The sequence below is a fragment of the Rhinoderma darwinii genome, chromosome 7, assembly GCF_050947455.1.
Source record: "Rhinoderma darwinii isolate aRhiDar2 chromosome 7, aRhiDar2.hap1, whole genome shotgun sequence".
Lineage (NCBI taxonomy): Eukaryota > Metazoa > Chordata > Amphibia > Anura > Rhinodermatidae > Rhinoderma > Rhinoderma darwinii.
The window spans coordinates 29,869,950-29,885,586 of NC_134693.1; the positions used below are offsets into that span (position 1 = coordinate 29,869,950).

Consider the following 15,637-nt stretch of genomic DNA (forward strand, 5'->3'; position numbering starts at 1 on the left):
GTTCTATCCACAGGGAACACCACAGGGGTCTATCTACAGGGGGCACTATACAGGGAACACTACAGGGGGCATTATCTACAGGGAACGCTAGAGGGGGCCCTGTCTGCAGGGAACGCTACAGGGGGCACTATCTACAGGGAATGCAACAGGGGGCTCTATCTACAGGAAACACCACAGGGGGCCTATCTACAGGGGGCACTATACAGGGAACACTACATGGGGCACTATCTACAGGGAATGCTACAGGGGGCTCTGTCTACAGGGAATGCCATATGGGGCCCTATCAACAGGGACCACCACAGGGGGCTCTATCTACAGAGAACGCCACAGGGGGCTCTATCTACAGGGAACGCCACAAGGGGCTCTATCTACAGGGAACGCCACAGGAGGCTCTATCTACAGGAAACACCACAGGGTGCTCTATCTACAGGGAATGCCACAGGGGGCTCTATCAACAGGGAACGCCACAGGCGGATCTATCTACGGGGAACGTCACAGGGGGCTCTATCTACAGGGAACGCCACAGGGGGCTTTATCCACACGGAACGTCACAGGGGGGCCTATATGCAGGGGACACTATACAGGGAACGCTACAGGGGGCACTATACAGGGAACGCTACAGTGAATGCCACAGGGGGCACTATCTACAATGAACGCTACAGGGGGCCCTGTCTGCAGGGAACGCTACAGGGGGCACTCTGTACAGGGAATGCTACTACCTACAGAGGGCTCTATGAGGAGAACTATCTATAGAGGGTTCTACTGGGAGCACTATCTACAGGGGGCACTGTGTGTGGTGCATTACTTTACAGTCTTTGACACAATTTTATCCAGGCCACAGTTTATGTTACTATTATATTCAGGGGCACAGTGCTATTATAGCGCTATTTTATTTGGGGACACAGTGTATGATACTATTATATTTGGGGGCATAGAGTGTGGTACTATAAGAATTTGCTCTTCGTTTATAGGTGCAGAAATGTTGAAAAGTGAGCTTCCAAAGACATCTGAGCAGCAAATTTACCCATTTCCGCAGAAATGGGTCATGGCCAGGAGGCATCATAGATTTCTGGACCAGATGGAAAAGTAAAGAGAACGACTAGAATCTGAGAAGTCGTCACTGGTGAGTCACTAAATATAAATGTTTATTCTCCCTGTGACTGCTCAGTACTGTAGTCACTGTATGATCTGCAGCGAGATGATGTGTGTGTCGTTCTTTTTTGTGAAACAGCATCCCCCAGCATATCCTTACCATCGTTCTGGCTATACTGGGAGCTGTAGTTTTATGCCGTACAAACTTATATGGCAAGGGTTAAACAAAAGTTGCAAATTATCTCTGTACTAAGCTGTATTTGTACTGGTGCTGTATATATGTACTGAGATTGGTTCTGGAGTTATATTCATCATAACAACCAAGATCAATACATATATACAGCCCCAGAGAGAAGCTCAAAACATATATATATATATATATATATATATATATATATATATATATATATATATACATATATAACTCTAGAGCTAAGCTCTGCATATAAATACAGCACGAGGACCAAGCTCAGTACATATATACAGCACCACAACAAAGCTTAGTACATATATACAGCACCAGAACAAAGCTCAGCACATATATACAACACCAGAACCAAGCTCAGAACATATATACAACTCCAGAACTAAGCTCTGCATATAAATACAGCACCAGAACCAAGCTCAGTACATATATACAGCACCACAACAAAGCTTAGTACATATATACAGCACCAGAACAAAGCTCAGTACATAAATACAGCTCCAGAACCAAGCTCAGTACATATAAACAGCACCAGAACAAAGCTCAGTACATATACACAGCACCAGTACGAGCTCAGTACATGTATATCAGAACAACCAAGCTCAAAACACACATATACATATGTATGTACTGAGCTTTGTTCTGGTGCCGTATATATGTACTGAGCTTGGTTCTGGTGTTGTATATTTGTACTGAGCTTGGTTCTGGTGTTGTATATATGTACTGAGCTTGGTTCTGGTGTTGTATTTATGTACTGAGCTTTATTCTGGTGCTGTATGATTGTACTGAGCTCTGTTCTGGTGCTGTATATATGTACTGAGCTTTGTTCTGGTGCTGTATATATGTACTGAGCTTGCTCCTAGCACCGTATCTGTGCATTAGCCGGGAGAGTTGTCGCGGCTTACTGCGCACGCCACACTGTCCTCCACCCTTGTCATGTGCACAGCCTAACTAAATGGGCTGAGCACGCTTAGGATATTGAATGTGCGCATATAGGCCTATACGTAATGGATGAGTTTAATATAATGTGTGGGTAGGTCTGTGCGCCTATGCAATTATATAAATAGTGTGGCAATCCACACTAAAACATTCTGGACAGGGATTTCTTTATTTAGAGTCCACTTTAATGTAGGGTGTATTTGGAATATCATAATTGATTCATTTTTAGAATAATTTTCAATGGGGCGATACACCACAAAACACCGTGAACCCAACCCTCAACCCCCCCCGCGCCGCATGTCTTCGTCCGAAAAACAGGAAACTTGTTGTTGAAAATCTGAATCCCACCCCTGGCTGTGCCTAATATTGCAGCTCAATCTCATTCAAGTGAATTGGACTGCAATATACCAGGCACAATTATGCAACGGCCCCTTCAATCAGCAGATTGGTGTGGGTGTCTGAAGTCAGGTCCCCACCGATCTGATTTTGATGTCCTGTCCTAAGGATAGGCCATCAGTATTAGGCCTGATTTACATGAGCGTGTGCGTTTTGCGCACGCAAAAAATGCTGTGTTTTGCGTGCGCAAAAGGCACTAAACAGCTGTGTGTGTCTAAAGTGTATGATGCGCGGCTGCGAGATTTTCTCGCAGCCGCCATCATTTTGACACTCCGTTTGGATGTTTGTAAACAGAAAAGCACGTGGTGCTTTTCTGCTTACATTCAGAGTTTGACAGCTGTTGTGCGAACCACGCAGTTCGCACGGAAGTGCTTCCGTGCGACCTGCGTGGTTTTTACGCACCCATTGACTTCAATGGGTGTGTGATGCGCGAAAAATGCAGAAATACAGAACATGTCGTGAGTTTTACGCAGCGGACTCACGCTGCGCAAAACTCACGGACTGTCTGCACTGCCCCATAGCCTAATATAGGTGCGTATGACACGCGTGAAAAGCATATTACGCTCGTGTAAATGATGCCTTATAGTTCCAGAAAACCCCAAAAAGTGTGCTTTTTCTGAGAAACAGCACCACTCTTGTCCATAGATTATGTATAGTATTGCATCCCAATCCCAGTCAAGTGCAATAACAGACATAACCTATGCAAAAGAGTGGCGCTGTTTCTGGAAAAAAGAAGACCCTTTTCCTATTCCTGGACAACTCCTTTAAACAGAATATCAATATAGTAATTTTCCATGCTTTAGCTATTAACTGTGTCTTTCTGTCAGTTTTGTGGTTTGTGAGGTGGACATATCCAGCATAGAAAATGGGGGGAAAAACTGCGACAAATATTTAGTCAACCAATTATTAAAAAATATCAAAGTAAAATCTCTGGAGTTTACGGTGCAAACTATTAATAACTGAGTTTATATATTAGAAATGAAAGTTAAATTCCTATTTCTTCCATTTGCAAACACAGTGCACTCAGCCAGATCTACACAAATCCACAAAACTAAGGAAATTTACTGGAAACTTATTTACATTTTAGCATTTAGCAGTGGCAGAAATAAGTCTGGTGCTCGCCAAACTTCAAGGCACCCTAAGGCCAGTGCCTGATTTGCCTAATGCTTGTTAGTATATTCCTGATACACAACAGATGCTGCAATCTTGCTGGAGATATAATATTACAGTGGGAACGCTCAGCCCATCGCTCTCCTGGGTGCTGATTTCTTAAACTCAGCTCATTCAATTCACCTTAACCCTGCCATACAGCATCTCCTACCGTTCTCATAGCCGGGCACAGGCCCCAGACTGTGAACTTTAATAATGCAAGACTGCAGATCTTGCCATATCATTCTTGACTTTTCTTACACACAGAGGTTCCAATTAACTTATACCAACTGAGACATCACCCTAGTACTCCGCTGGTAGCCTTGATATTAGGGAATTAGACAATACAGTTCATTTTCACTTTCTAACACCCACTGCTATTTCAATAATCTCTTCTCTCCCATCTCTATAAATATATATTCGCCTTTTATGGCAAGAATCTTGCACACGTGCAGTTGGTGTCAACGTGTCACAAGTATTATTCTAGAATGTTATGAATAGTATTCATCTAGGTGTAGCATCTATACAGATGTAACAGCTAAATTTAAAAATGAACTCTTCTGGTTGCATTGTTTGTCCATTGTGATGACAAAGTAGGAATGAAAATAGGAGGGTAGATAGATAGATAGATAGATAGATAGATAGATAGATAGATAGATAGATAGATAGATAGATAGATAGATAGATAGATAGATAGATAGATAGATAGAGTACACAAGAAAATGGCGACAACACTCTGCGAACACCAATGGCACCTAGACACAATAAATATGCAATACTGCTGAATCTACTTACAATAGTGACGTTCTTAGCGCACATTTTGATCAAATTGTGTGAGCCCACCCGCCACGACAAGGCGACCTCTATAAGGTGGGTCCTTATGCAGCACATACACCCAGAATAAGGACTAAGCCTACATATACTTGGGGATGGTAGGAACCAGCATTAAACTAATTAAAATCACCCAGGGCAAAATGTGAGGAGTGCAAGATCAGCAATGGAGGCAGTCACTAACACCACATATATGCAATACATAAGAGACAAGAAAGTTTGATCAGCACATTCCAGCAAAATGAAACAAAACCTGTGTACAGGTACAAGTTTGCCTGTGACTGCAAAACAATAAAGTACACAAGAATATGGCGACAGCACTCTGAAAACACCAATGGCACCTATACACTATAAATAAATAAATATGCATTGCTACTGAATCTACTTACAATAGTGAGGTTCTCAGCGCACATTTTGATCAAATTGTATGAGCCCACCTGCCACGACAAGATAGGTAGATAGATAGATAGATAATGGATATATAGATAGACAGACAGATGATAGATAGATAGATAGATAGATAGATAGATAGATAGATAGATAGATAGATAGATAGATAGAGAGAGAGAGAGAGAGAGAGAGAGAGAGAGAGAGAGAGATAGATAGATAGATAGATAGATAGATAGATAGATAGATAGATAGATAGATAGATAGATAAACAAATATAATTACGCAAAAAAATAAAATAAAAGCCCTCATACGACTATGTTGAAGGAAATATAAAAAAGTTATGGCTGTTGGAATGCGGGGAGGAAAAAAAATGAAAAAAAGCGAGAAATGGCTGCAACAGCAAGAAGTTAAATTACAAGCCTGCAATAGCACTCAGGACTCTACTTCATGCGTGTAACAAACAATATACAGACATGGTACAATGTGTACTAAATATAAATGACTGCGGTCTCACACGGGAAAAACAATATAAACATGAGATACAGTCTCTGCTGCATGATCAGTTACTCAGTAAATAAAAATATTCCTGCTAAGAATGGAAATGATTGTATCCCATGGTATACAGGCCTTTTCTCTAGACATGGTTACCTTGTCTAATGAAGCTCACATCCAGGCGAGTGTAAGGCTTAGCCATGGTTCACACTGGTGAGATGACTTCCTCTTTAACAAGAGCTATGACCAACACAACAGATCTCTCACAGATTTTGTATTGACTAGGAACTTAACGCGTACTGTCTTATTATTGGGTTCAATGTATAAATATTATGCAGTAAGCTCCCCCTAGTGGTGGCTGAAGGGAATTAGAATTTTATAATTAAACTCTATGTCTATATAAGGGTTGTACGCTCTATATTGGAAATGATATTGAGATTTAACCACTATAGTTAAGATATGAACTAAGATACCGTATATTAGGCAATAATTTAGCACAGAATGTTCGAACTATTAAGATAAAGTACTGTTCAAGAGCAGATATTTATGCTGGGGTGGAGGATCCAGCCTTCTGTCTCTTTGACTCTTCCGCTAGTTGTATTACTATTTATTATATGTTATTGCAAAAAGGATAGATCTGGAGTTTGTATATAAAATATAACTTTTACTGTGCTTTCATTTTTTTTTTAAATTAGAAAAATAACAACATACACACACGGTGAATTTATATGCCATATATTCATACATCATAGATTATTGCATTTCTATTTGCAGATATCCAGAAAATTTTTGATTGATTGATAAAGTTTCGACAGCGAAATATTAACCCAGTGAAAGGTTATTAATGTATATTATTATTCTTGGAAGAGGGTTTCACCAACATTTAATTTTGTACTTTGCCTGCGTAGATAACAGTGAAAGACATGGAGATTAGGGGTCAATGCCCCCCTACATATTCAGATGCTGGATATCATCTGCAGTTCAGTCAATGGAAGGGGATCGGGGAACCTTTCTTTTAAATCAAAATCCTCCCGACGTGTTTCCTCTCGGCCAAACGATTCCTCAAGGAGACAAATATTTATTGATACTATTTATTGATACCCCACACACACACTTCATCTGACATACATAAAAACAGTTTTTAAAGCCAATGAGATATAAAGACTTTGGTGGTTCACATAATAGTCAAAATTTATTTTTCAAAAATGAATTCACAGGGAGAACTTACTGGTCTAAAAAGGTACATAAATTAATTCAAATGTAACTTTTACTAAATCAATTGGATAAAACGAAAGAGAAATATCCTTTCTACAGGAATAGTCATTGCGATACATCAAAACTAACAACTCCCCCTGATAATCCCTAACTTGTTACTCTACCCAATCAGGGCACCCGCCCCGAAAGGGTCGACTCAGACCTCCAGCCTGACCCTAAAAGCCCTGTTAATGGCCTAACCAATTAAAGGCTAGAAAATTAGGGTGTATGGAGCAGATGGGGGTATAAGAACAGAGTGAAATATAATACAGACTATAATATAAAAAAACAAAAACAACCAGCAAGACAACACATAAATTGGACCACCAGATAATTGTCCAACTGTGGACTCAGGTTACAGAGAGAGATAAACTTTACCTACACATTCAATCACATAGTGAACTGGGTTACAAAGAAAAATGTATCAAGTCTACTGCAGGAGCCGTCACAGCAGGGACTGTAGATGGCTTTAAAAAAAAGGCTTAGATAATTTCCTAGAACAATAAAATATTAGCTCCTATGTGTAGAAATGTTTCCTTCCCTTTTCCCATCCCTTGGTTGAACTTGATGGACATGTGTCTTTTTTCAGCCGTACTAATTATGTAACTATGTAACTATGTAACTATGTAATAATAAGTACTTCAAGTTTCCGATGCATTTCCCCATACAGATCACAGGTTCATAAGGGAACCAAAAAATAAACAATCTCACAACGAAAAGAGTCTAGTGTGATATCACTTCTAAAAAAAAGTAGCTGCTGTACAGATCAGATGCAATTGATGGCGGCGAAAAAAATCAGCTGAGATCTGCTACTACTGTTAATCACGACCCCTGCCATGACGCCAGAAAAAGGACAGATATGTGGTAAGGCCTCCATGTCCACCGAGGTAATCCCATGCTGATGAAAGTGGAAGGCTTTTGGGGAAAGTACTTAGGTATTGTGACTTGTTAGGCTTTATTAAGATGAGTTGTTAGTTTTTACTTATGGCAATCACTATCCCTGTGGAAAGGATATTTCTCATTTTTTTCTAACTTAATTGATATAGTAAAAGTTATGTTTTAACTTATTGACCAGTGGGTACTCTCTGTGAATGAATGCATCAAAACCAACCATATTATAAGGGTATTTTCCTACCTCAAAACTGGCTGCAGAAATAATTTGAACTCATCATTAGCGTTTGGTACCATCAATTCTTAAGACCAGTGAGTGGCAATGCTAGCCACATGGGAGTAAGGTGCTCCACGATTGTCACTGACTTCATGCTGCACCTGTTAGTAGACAATGGACCATTGTATTCAGGATCTGCCTAGCAGTCAAAGTGGATACACGTTTTATTGATTAGGTCGTCTGAGGGATGCTACAATGGACAATTACATCAGTAACTGTTTTTATTACTGAAAGCTTACCTACACTTTGAGATGATTTTTCAGAATAAGCTGTCATATGTGTGTACATAAGGAATAACACTATTTCTGGCTATTGTATGACTTGTATGTGACATTTTCTTGCAGTTTCCTCTCTTCAGGCTTTATCTTTAATTCCCAGTTTCCTCCGAGCTAATAGGTGAAGCCTAACGGCTATAATGTCTTCTATACACCGCACACATATAAGAGGAGAATGCTTCTCTCCTATCTCTCACATATATAGAAGCTGCAGCAGCATGGAGGACATTATACAGCAGTAATGAGCGGTGTAACTGAAAATCCAGCACTAGGGTGGGATAGAACACGTACTAGGAGCTGCAGCAGCTTGGAGGACATTATACAGCAGTAATGAACAGTGTAGCTGTAAATCTAGCACTATGGCGAGATAGAACACTTACTAGGAGCTGCAGCAGCTTGGAGGACATTATACAGCAGTAATGAACAGTGTAGCTGTAAATCTAGCACTATGGCGAGATAGAACACTTACTAGGAGCTGCAGCAGCAACTCAGTGTGTCTGTCTGCTTCTTTCTCACTCAGCTCCTCCTCCCCACTTCCCTCTCCATAGTTTTTTATTTGTAGCTCTAACCTCATACCTCAGTGAGCTGGGAGTCTGTCTTGTCAAGACAACGAAAGCAGTAAATTCAGAGTGAGTGAAAAGTTTATGGGGAAAGGTAATACTTAGACAGCATAAACTTAGACCAGTGTGCCATATTTATTACACTGGTGCATGCTGTATGCCAATTTTGTCACATCTGGCATCCAGTTAGACAATTTTCTCTTACTGACACCACTTTTCATTTGAATTTCACTGCGCCAGAATTTTGTACCTTTGGCACACTTTAATGCATTATCAGCCATGTCTCTTTCTGTTATGCCTCGCCCATTTTCCACGGTAAGAGACTATGCAGGGAAACACAACCTGGGAATCTTACTGACAAAGTCACTTAAGGGTGAAAAACAGGGGATTTCTTAGACTCCGATCCCCAGCCTGCGCCAACCCAATAACGGTCTCAGTCATTCATTGTTCCTGCTGGCTGCTATACTTCTCCTGCACTATGCAACTCCGCTTCACTGTCTTCGAGACATCATCCAAGTTCCGACCATGCTAGCCAAAGACCGGCTAGTTCCCCCCTCCAAAAATATAAAATAAAATAGAACAAGAAGGGCCATTCCCAGGGTGCCAGTACTATAAATATCACAGTCAAGTTATTAATCAGCAATCATTAAGAATTTGTATTAGAACCAAATTGACTGTGATTAATCATATTTCATCTGCAGTGGCTATTAATCACCAGAATGTGAGACGACGGCTAATTTCAGAATAATGGAACACATGTTGCCTGTCTGAAAACCAGTGACTCTATGGGGGCATTTTACACACAGCTCGTTCATTTCCAGTAGGTTGTGCCAAGATTATGTGGTAATTTCAGAACTAAGAGCTGTTGTGCAGATCATGTATCAACCTGTTGAGGAGACAGTTTCCTCACACTCTTAAATAGCATTAATCATTCTCTCTTGCTACATATAGCTTGAAATACTTAAAAAAAACGATACGGTAAGGCCGCATGCACATAGCAATTCTGGGTATACAGGAGAATATTGAGGTGCTCGGAGGATACTACCGTACTCATGTTGCACTGCATGTGGTGATATTTGGTTCCTCCAAGAAGCACCGTTTTCTTCCCTAAAGGATTCCATGAGAAAAAGCCTTGTGTAAAGTTGGAGGCACATGGAGACACAATACTGCCCATACAAGTTTATGGAGGCTGAATTCAGGATCAGTGTGACCTCAACTCCGATCAGGTACATTAAGGGAGTTGTCCACTCACGGACAACTGATGACCAATTCACGGGATAGGTCATCAGTATATGATCGGTGGGGGTCCGACATTCGGACCGATCAGCCGATACGGCTGCCTCTGGGCACCAGATGTCCATGCCGGAAGCAGATGGCTCCAGTCACAGAATAAGGGCAGAGTTGCAGTACTGAAGCTCTGCTCCTATTCAAGTGATGGAGCAGAGCTGCAGTTCTGCAACACGACAGCTATGCAGTAGTTGGAGCCATCTACATCCAGCTCCAAATACTGCATTCCCTGCATAACATTCGGCACCCGGAGGCAGTCGCAGCAACTGATCGGTGCGGGGTCCGGGTGTTGGAACCCCAACCATCATATACTGATGACCTTTCCTGTGGATAAGTCATCAGTTGTCCGTGCGTGGATAACCCCTTTAAGTCCTTCACCTACGGGAATAAGGTGGCAGTAGAATATTACCAATATTATAAATTACCAATTGTAAGTGATTTTTTTTTCTCCACTATCCATATAAAAAGAAAACACAGGTGAAGCCCTTAAATGACTTCAGGTCTCATCTGAAACATATCCAAGGACAAAGCTTGAGAGTGAAGGTTTATGGCTGTCCAAACACTTTATAATACTATGATGACCACTAATATACTACTGGCATACTTGTATTTTGTAAAGTAAATGGGCAACTAAACAGACAAACATATGGAGACAATGATTGCACTAATAAATGGGTTTTGCTGCAAGAGACAATTAAAAATAATATTAAAAATAATCTGTGCATGCATTTTTCACATGTGAATAGATAACAGTGGGGGACTCTATGAGCTCCAATCTTCACAGATTTTCGAAAATTATAGAACAACTAAACCTCTTTAGCTCTATTCAGAGGTGTCTGTTATTGGAATTCTTTGACATAATATTCTAAGCCAAAAACATTAAAATCAATGGCAATAGCTTAGAATGTTATGTCACAGATTGTCCGGAACTGGGGGGGGGGGGGGCAAGGAGGTAAGGGTGCTATCTAGAAATCACTAGTGTTCACCATTGGGATGTTCTGACATGCAGCTAAATATTACATACTTCTTTTTCCCTGGACCTATGGTCCGGTACTCTTTGAAACAACTCAGAATTGCCCTTAATACTATTTTTTTAATATATTTTATTTATATTATTGTAATCTGCGCATGTTTCCCTCATTACCATAAAGTCTGATTTAAAAATGTATACAATATATATATTTTATAATTTATAGAGTTTGCACTGAAGTTGATTTATCCACTTTTGTATAATTTTTTTTAGACTGAATACCGGAACATTTTCTTCCTAGCAAAACTGCATAAGCTCATGTGGATATGTTCTAAAGAATCATTGTGATACAGTTTGTGCTTAAGAAAACAATTTTTTTGGCGCACTTTATTCCGATAATAATATTTCAATGACAATATGTAATAAAGTCGTTACTTTCCCTAATTAGATGTATCCATTGTATGAAATATGTGTCTGTGTTTCCATAATCCACAATGTATTGAAAAAGTTTTGAATCCAGATGTATTCACATGCGCAAAACCGTTTGCTGATAATAAGTCAGATTGTCACTTGCTTACTATCTTTAGCCTCACTCACATAGTACCATTTTGTTGCTGTTTTTAATGTATTTTGGTAAACTCTGAAGATACCTAGGGTGGAGGAGTAGATGCAGAAACAATTCAATGTGATGATCGATGATGCCAAGAGACCCGCAGAACAATGCAAATGACCCAAGGCAAATGCCCCTGGTGCCAGGTACCAGCAAGCATTGGTCAAAGCAGAACCAAGAGGGAGGAGAAGTATGAAGGAATGACGGGGTCAATGCACATGGTAAAGCTGTATGGCGGCACACAGAGTTCCAACGGGTCCACATTATGGAGTCATGATGCATTATATTCTCAGGGCTTCTATAATAATACATTGAGTTGGAGCAAGCCACAATTGCAAACCTCTGCCAACCCCCAATTTCAAACCAGAATTCAGTGGTACAATATAGCAATGGATATCGTATTAGAGGTCCGTACAAATGGATCTCTGTTTTCTAATTTCTGTATCCAATTCCAGTTTTGATCAAATAAAACACATGAAATACTGCAGTAAAGCTGCTCTGTGTGAATAAGACCTTAGAGTGCCATACTGTGGTGACTGAAAGCATGACAATGTCATTAAATGCATTTTTTCTAGCCAAGAACTGATTTTTGTTTTCATCTTGTAGTTTTATTTATACACATCAGTCAATTGCTCAGGATGAAACATATATGACAAGGTGTCACAAGATGAATAGAAAAATGGTATAGAGATATTTTGGCAACTTAAATAGGCTAATGCATTGCTTGCCTGCAATATATTGAACTATTGTGTCATGCCCATGGCCACGGGCCGTCAGGCTCACTTACCTCCTGACGGCCGCAGCCATGGGTCTGCGAGCACTGGCCCCAGTCTCCTCCTCTGGAGATGCCGGCACTCACTTCCGCCCACCGTGGCCAGGTCCCGTAGGGTGCGCGCGCACGCTCGTGCCTGCTCTTAAAGGGGCAGTGCGCGCACCGGACTTTAATGTAAAATTAGCCCATGAGTACCCTGGACTATAAGAGGGGCCCAGCCTCTTCCTTCCTTGCCCGAGCATTTTTGTCCTTCCCAAAGTTTGTCTATGCAAATTGTCTCCTAGTGTTTTCCAGTTCCCAGTGTTTCCCGTTTCTGTATCCTGTATCCCGTGCTACCTGGTCAAGTGCCATGCTGAGCTGTAGTCGTGCTGTGCTACATACCACGCCTGTCCTGCTACAGCATGCCCGACGTCTGCCTGCTGCCTCGTCCCAGCCGAGCCTGCCTTGCTACTGTCCGAGCTGCCACAGGTACCCTATACAAACTATAGACTGTGACCTGCGCCCTGTTGGCCAGCTGCCATACCATCAAGACGGTATGGCCAAGTGGGTCCAGGAACCGAACGTGACATATTGTAAGTGACCCTTTGTGTAATAAACAGCTATGTACTGCCTAGTGCTTCGACTGAGATCAGACGCAAAAACAACTTACATTATATCTTTTATGTAATTTTCTTGACCATGACACAATGAAAATGCTAAGGCCATGTATGCAATGTTCAAGCAGAAATTGATAAAGCGTCAAAGTGAATTTCAAATGAATATAGCATAATCTGAACAATTTCATCCCTTCATGTTGCTGAGGGACAAGGTAGGTCTCCAAGTTGGGTGGAAAACGTTCTCAGGTTATGAGACATTTGCATGCATCACCCATGTGATGGTCCTTGTCTGTTCTAACTATATACAGTATGTGTATGTGACCTTATAAGGAGCATTTTGCACAAGTATTTAATATTAATTCACATATGAAACCAGGGACGTAGATAAATTAGAGGGGAAAACATATATCTCCTGCTGTTGATGGTTCATGCTCACACCATACTAAAATTGAGATGGAGGGCTGTCTCTGTAGTATCTTTGCTTTTCAAACTAAATGTATGTTAGTACAGCAGTAAACGGGGAGGCTGTATTTTATGTCCTACCAAGCCTGTTTGCCAATTTTCTGCTCACAGTTCAGTGTCAATTCTGTTTGATTTGAAGACCTGCAGGACATGTTCATTGGGCCTGTCACGTAGCCTGTGGAAGTAAAAAGAATAACTGCATGACTCCAGACTTTAGAGTTCCAAAAAAAGGGGGGAATTTATTCACCAGTACATGCGCAACATTTTAAACTCCATTAGGTCGTGGTTAAGCCAGTGGAAGTAGTGAGTGTCGCGCAGCCAACAGAGGATGATGCGGACCCACCGTCTTACGAAGAGATTTGGTGTAGGGCTAAACCAGGGATCCATGAATCCTATTATTGTGTTAGAGCCAGGGCCCACGGTGGGATCCTTTGGTACCATGTTGGGCCAGTCTGATTATGAAGATCTGAGCAATCTGAGATATACTGGTTATTTTGCACACAATAATGACAACGCCATTGTAAAGACTGTGGCTCCTAGTTAGTATATCCGTAGCTGTCAGACTGTCTGAGATAACTCAACTGTTCAGTTCAAAGTTGGATTGTCATTTTTTTTTAATCAAATCCGTTGTTATTTGAAATATTGCAACATCAAATAAAAAGAGGCACATTTGCCCAAAATGCAAAGACAGTGAGTTACAATCTAGTACATGAAGCTTGTAATACAAATAACATAAATTTTAGACAAATCATACAAAAAGGGGGAAACATACAGTGACAAGAGTGTCAATAAGCATCAAATTGCGTTCTGAACCCAGTTACAACAAAAAAGTAATATCAGTAATGAAAGACATGAGTAATAAATATGCAGCGAGAGGACCTGTGTAACAGAAGTCATACTTACATGGTAATATTTAAGCTAGAATGGATGGTCTATGGTTGCTCGAGAAAACAACCCAAGGTTTCCATAAGTTCATGTACTTGACATGCCTCCCAACTGGCCAACTCCTCCAATCTCAAGATCGAATTTACCTTATCAATCCGCTGTTCCATAGTGGGGGGGGGGGTCTACAGATCTCCATTTAAGAGGAACAAGCAGTTTTGCCGCCGTAAGTAGTATTGTGGGTAAATTATGCCTAGATGGCTGAAACTTTACAGTGGGGAGCCACAACAAAACTAATTCAGGAGTCAAGGAAAATGCACACTCACATATTTGGGTAATGTATTGTTGTACTACAGACCAAAAGGGTTTAATCAAGTCACAATAATACCAGAATTGTGAGAGCGTGCCTGTGCCTCTACCACTCCTCCAGCAGCTGTCGTCCTGTGAGTGACAGCACCATCCATTTTAATTGATATGGCATCTTGTACCATCTGGTCAAGGTATTGAATGAATTATCTTGTGTTTTTATACATCTAGAGAATCCATGGAATTTTGAAAGGATTTTAAGAACCTCTGATGGCGTGAATTGCACACCAAGTTCCCTTTCCCATGCGGCCAAATAGCTTGGTGTAGGCAGAGCGGATTGTATCAGCAGCTGTTTATAGATATTACAAAAATAAACCTTTAGGAAGGTTGGGAAGTATTAGGAAATTTTCAAGCCAGCTGGTATTTCTTATTGGAGCCACCAGTTGATCAATAAAACCTTCACACCAGTATTTAAAGGAGATTTCATGCAAGAAAGTGGAGGATTGTGAATGTGCATCATGTAACATAGCATTCAATGTAGGTAAATGAGTTTTATCTTTAAGATATGGGGAAATAAATATGTTCTGGAGATTAGACCAGGGAAAAGTTAAGGGTATAGGTTTCTTTTGAACATAAGCCGGTAATAAACTCATCGGCATAAGTGGAGAAGGACCCCCATGAATTTGTGTGAAGGAGAGATGCTTCTGATGTACTGCAATAGTGCCTGAGAGAGTCAAGCTATGAATCGAGTGATGCAAGCGTACATCTGACCATAAGTATAAAAGACCACCCTCCCCAAGTATATGTCTTTCTATTTGTAGATGTGGCATTGCATCTTGAGTGCGCACCAAGGAGAGCCATCTAGCTAAGTGATTTGCTACATAATAAGTGGTCACATCTGGAAAGGCGCATCCACCTTGCAGTTTGTGTTGTTTTAATTGTGAGAAAGATATTCTAGCTCGTTTATTGTTCCATATAAACCTGGCCAGGAGGGAGTTTAT

The 15,637-nt window shown here is 40.8% G+C and overlaps 1 long non-coding RNA gene across 1 annotated transcript in view; it reads right to left on the bottom strand.

Moving 5' to 3' along the window:
• LOC142657109 (uncharacterized) overlaps positions 1–5,700 on the bottom strand; it is a 361,195-nt gene extending 355,495 nt beyond the window's left edge. Inside the window, exon 1 of the long non-coding RNA XR_012849811.1 lies at positions 5,651–5,700. This is a non-coding gene — a long non-coding RNA (uncharacterized LOC142657109). The remainder of the gene's footprint in view (positions 1–5,650) is intronic.
• Positions 5,701–15,637: the final 9,937 nt, after the last annotated feature.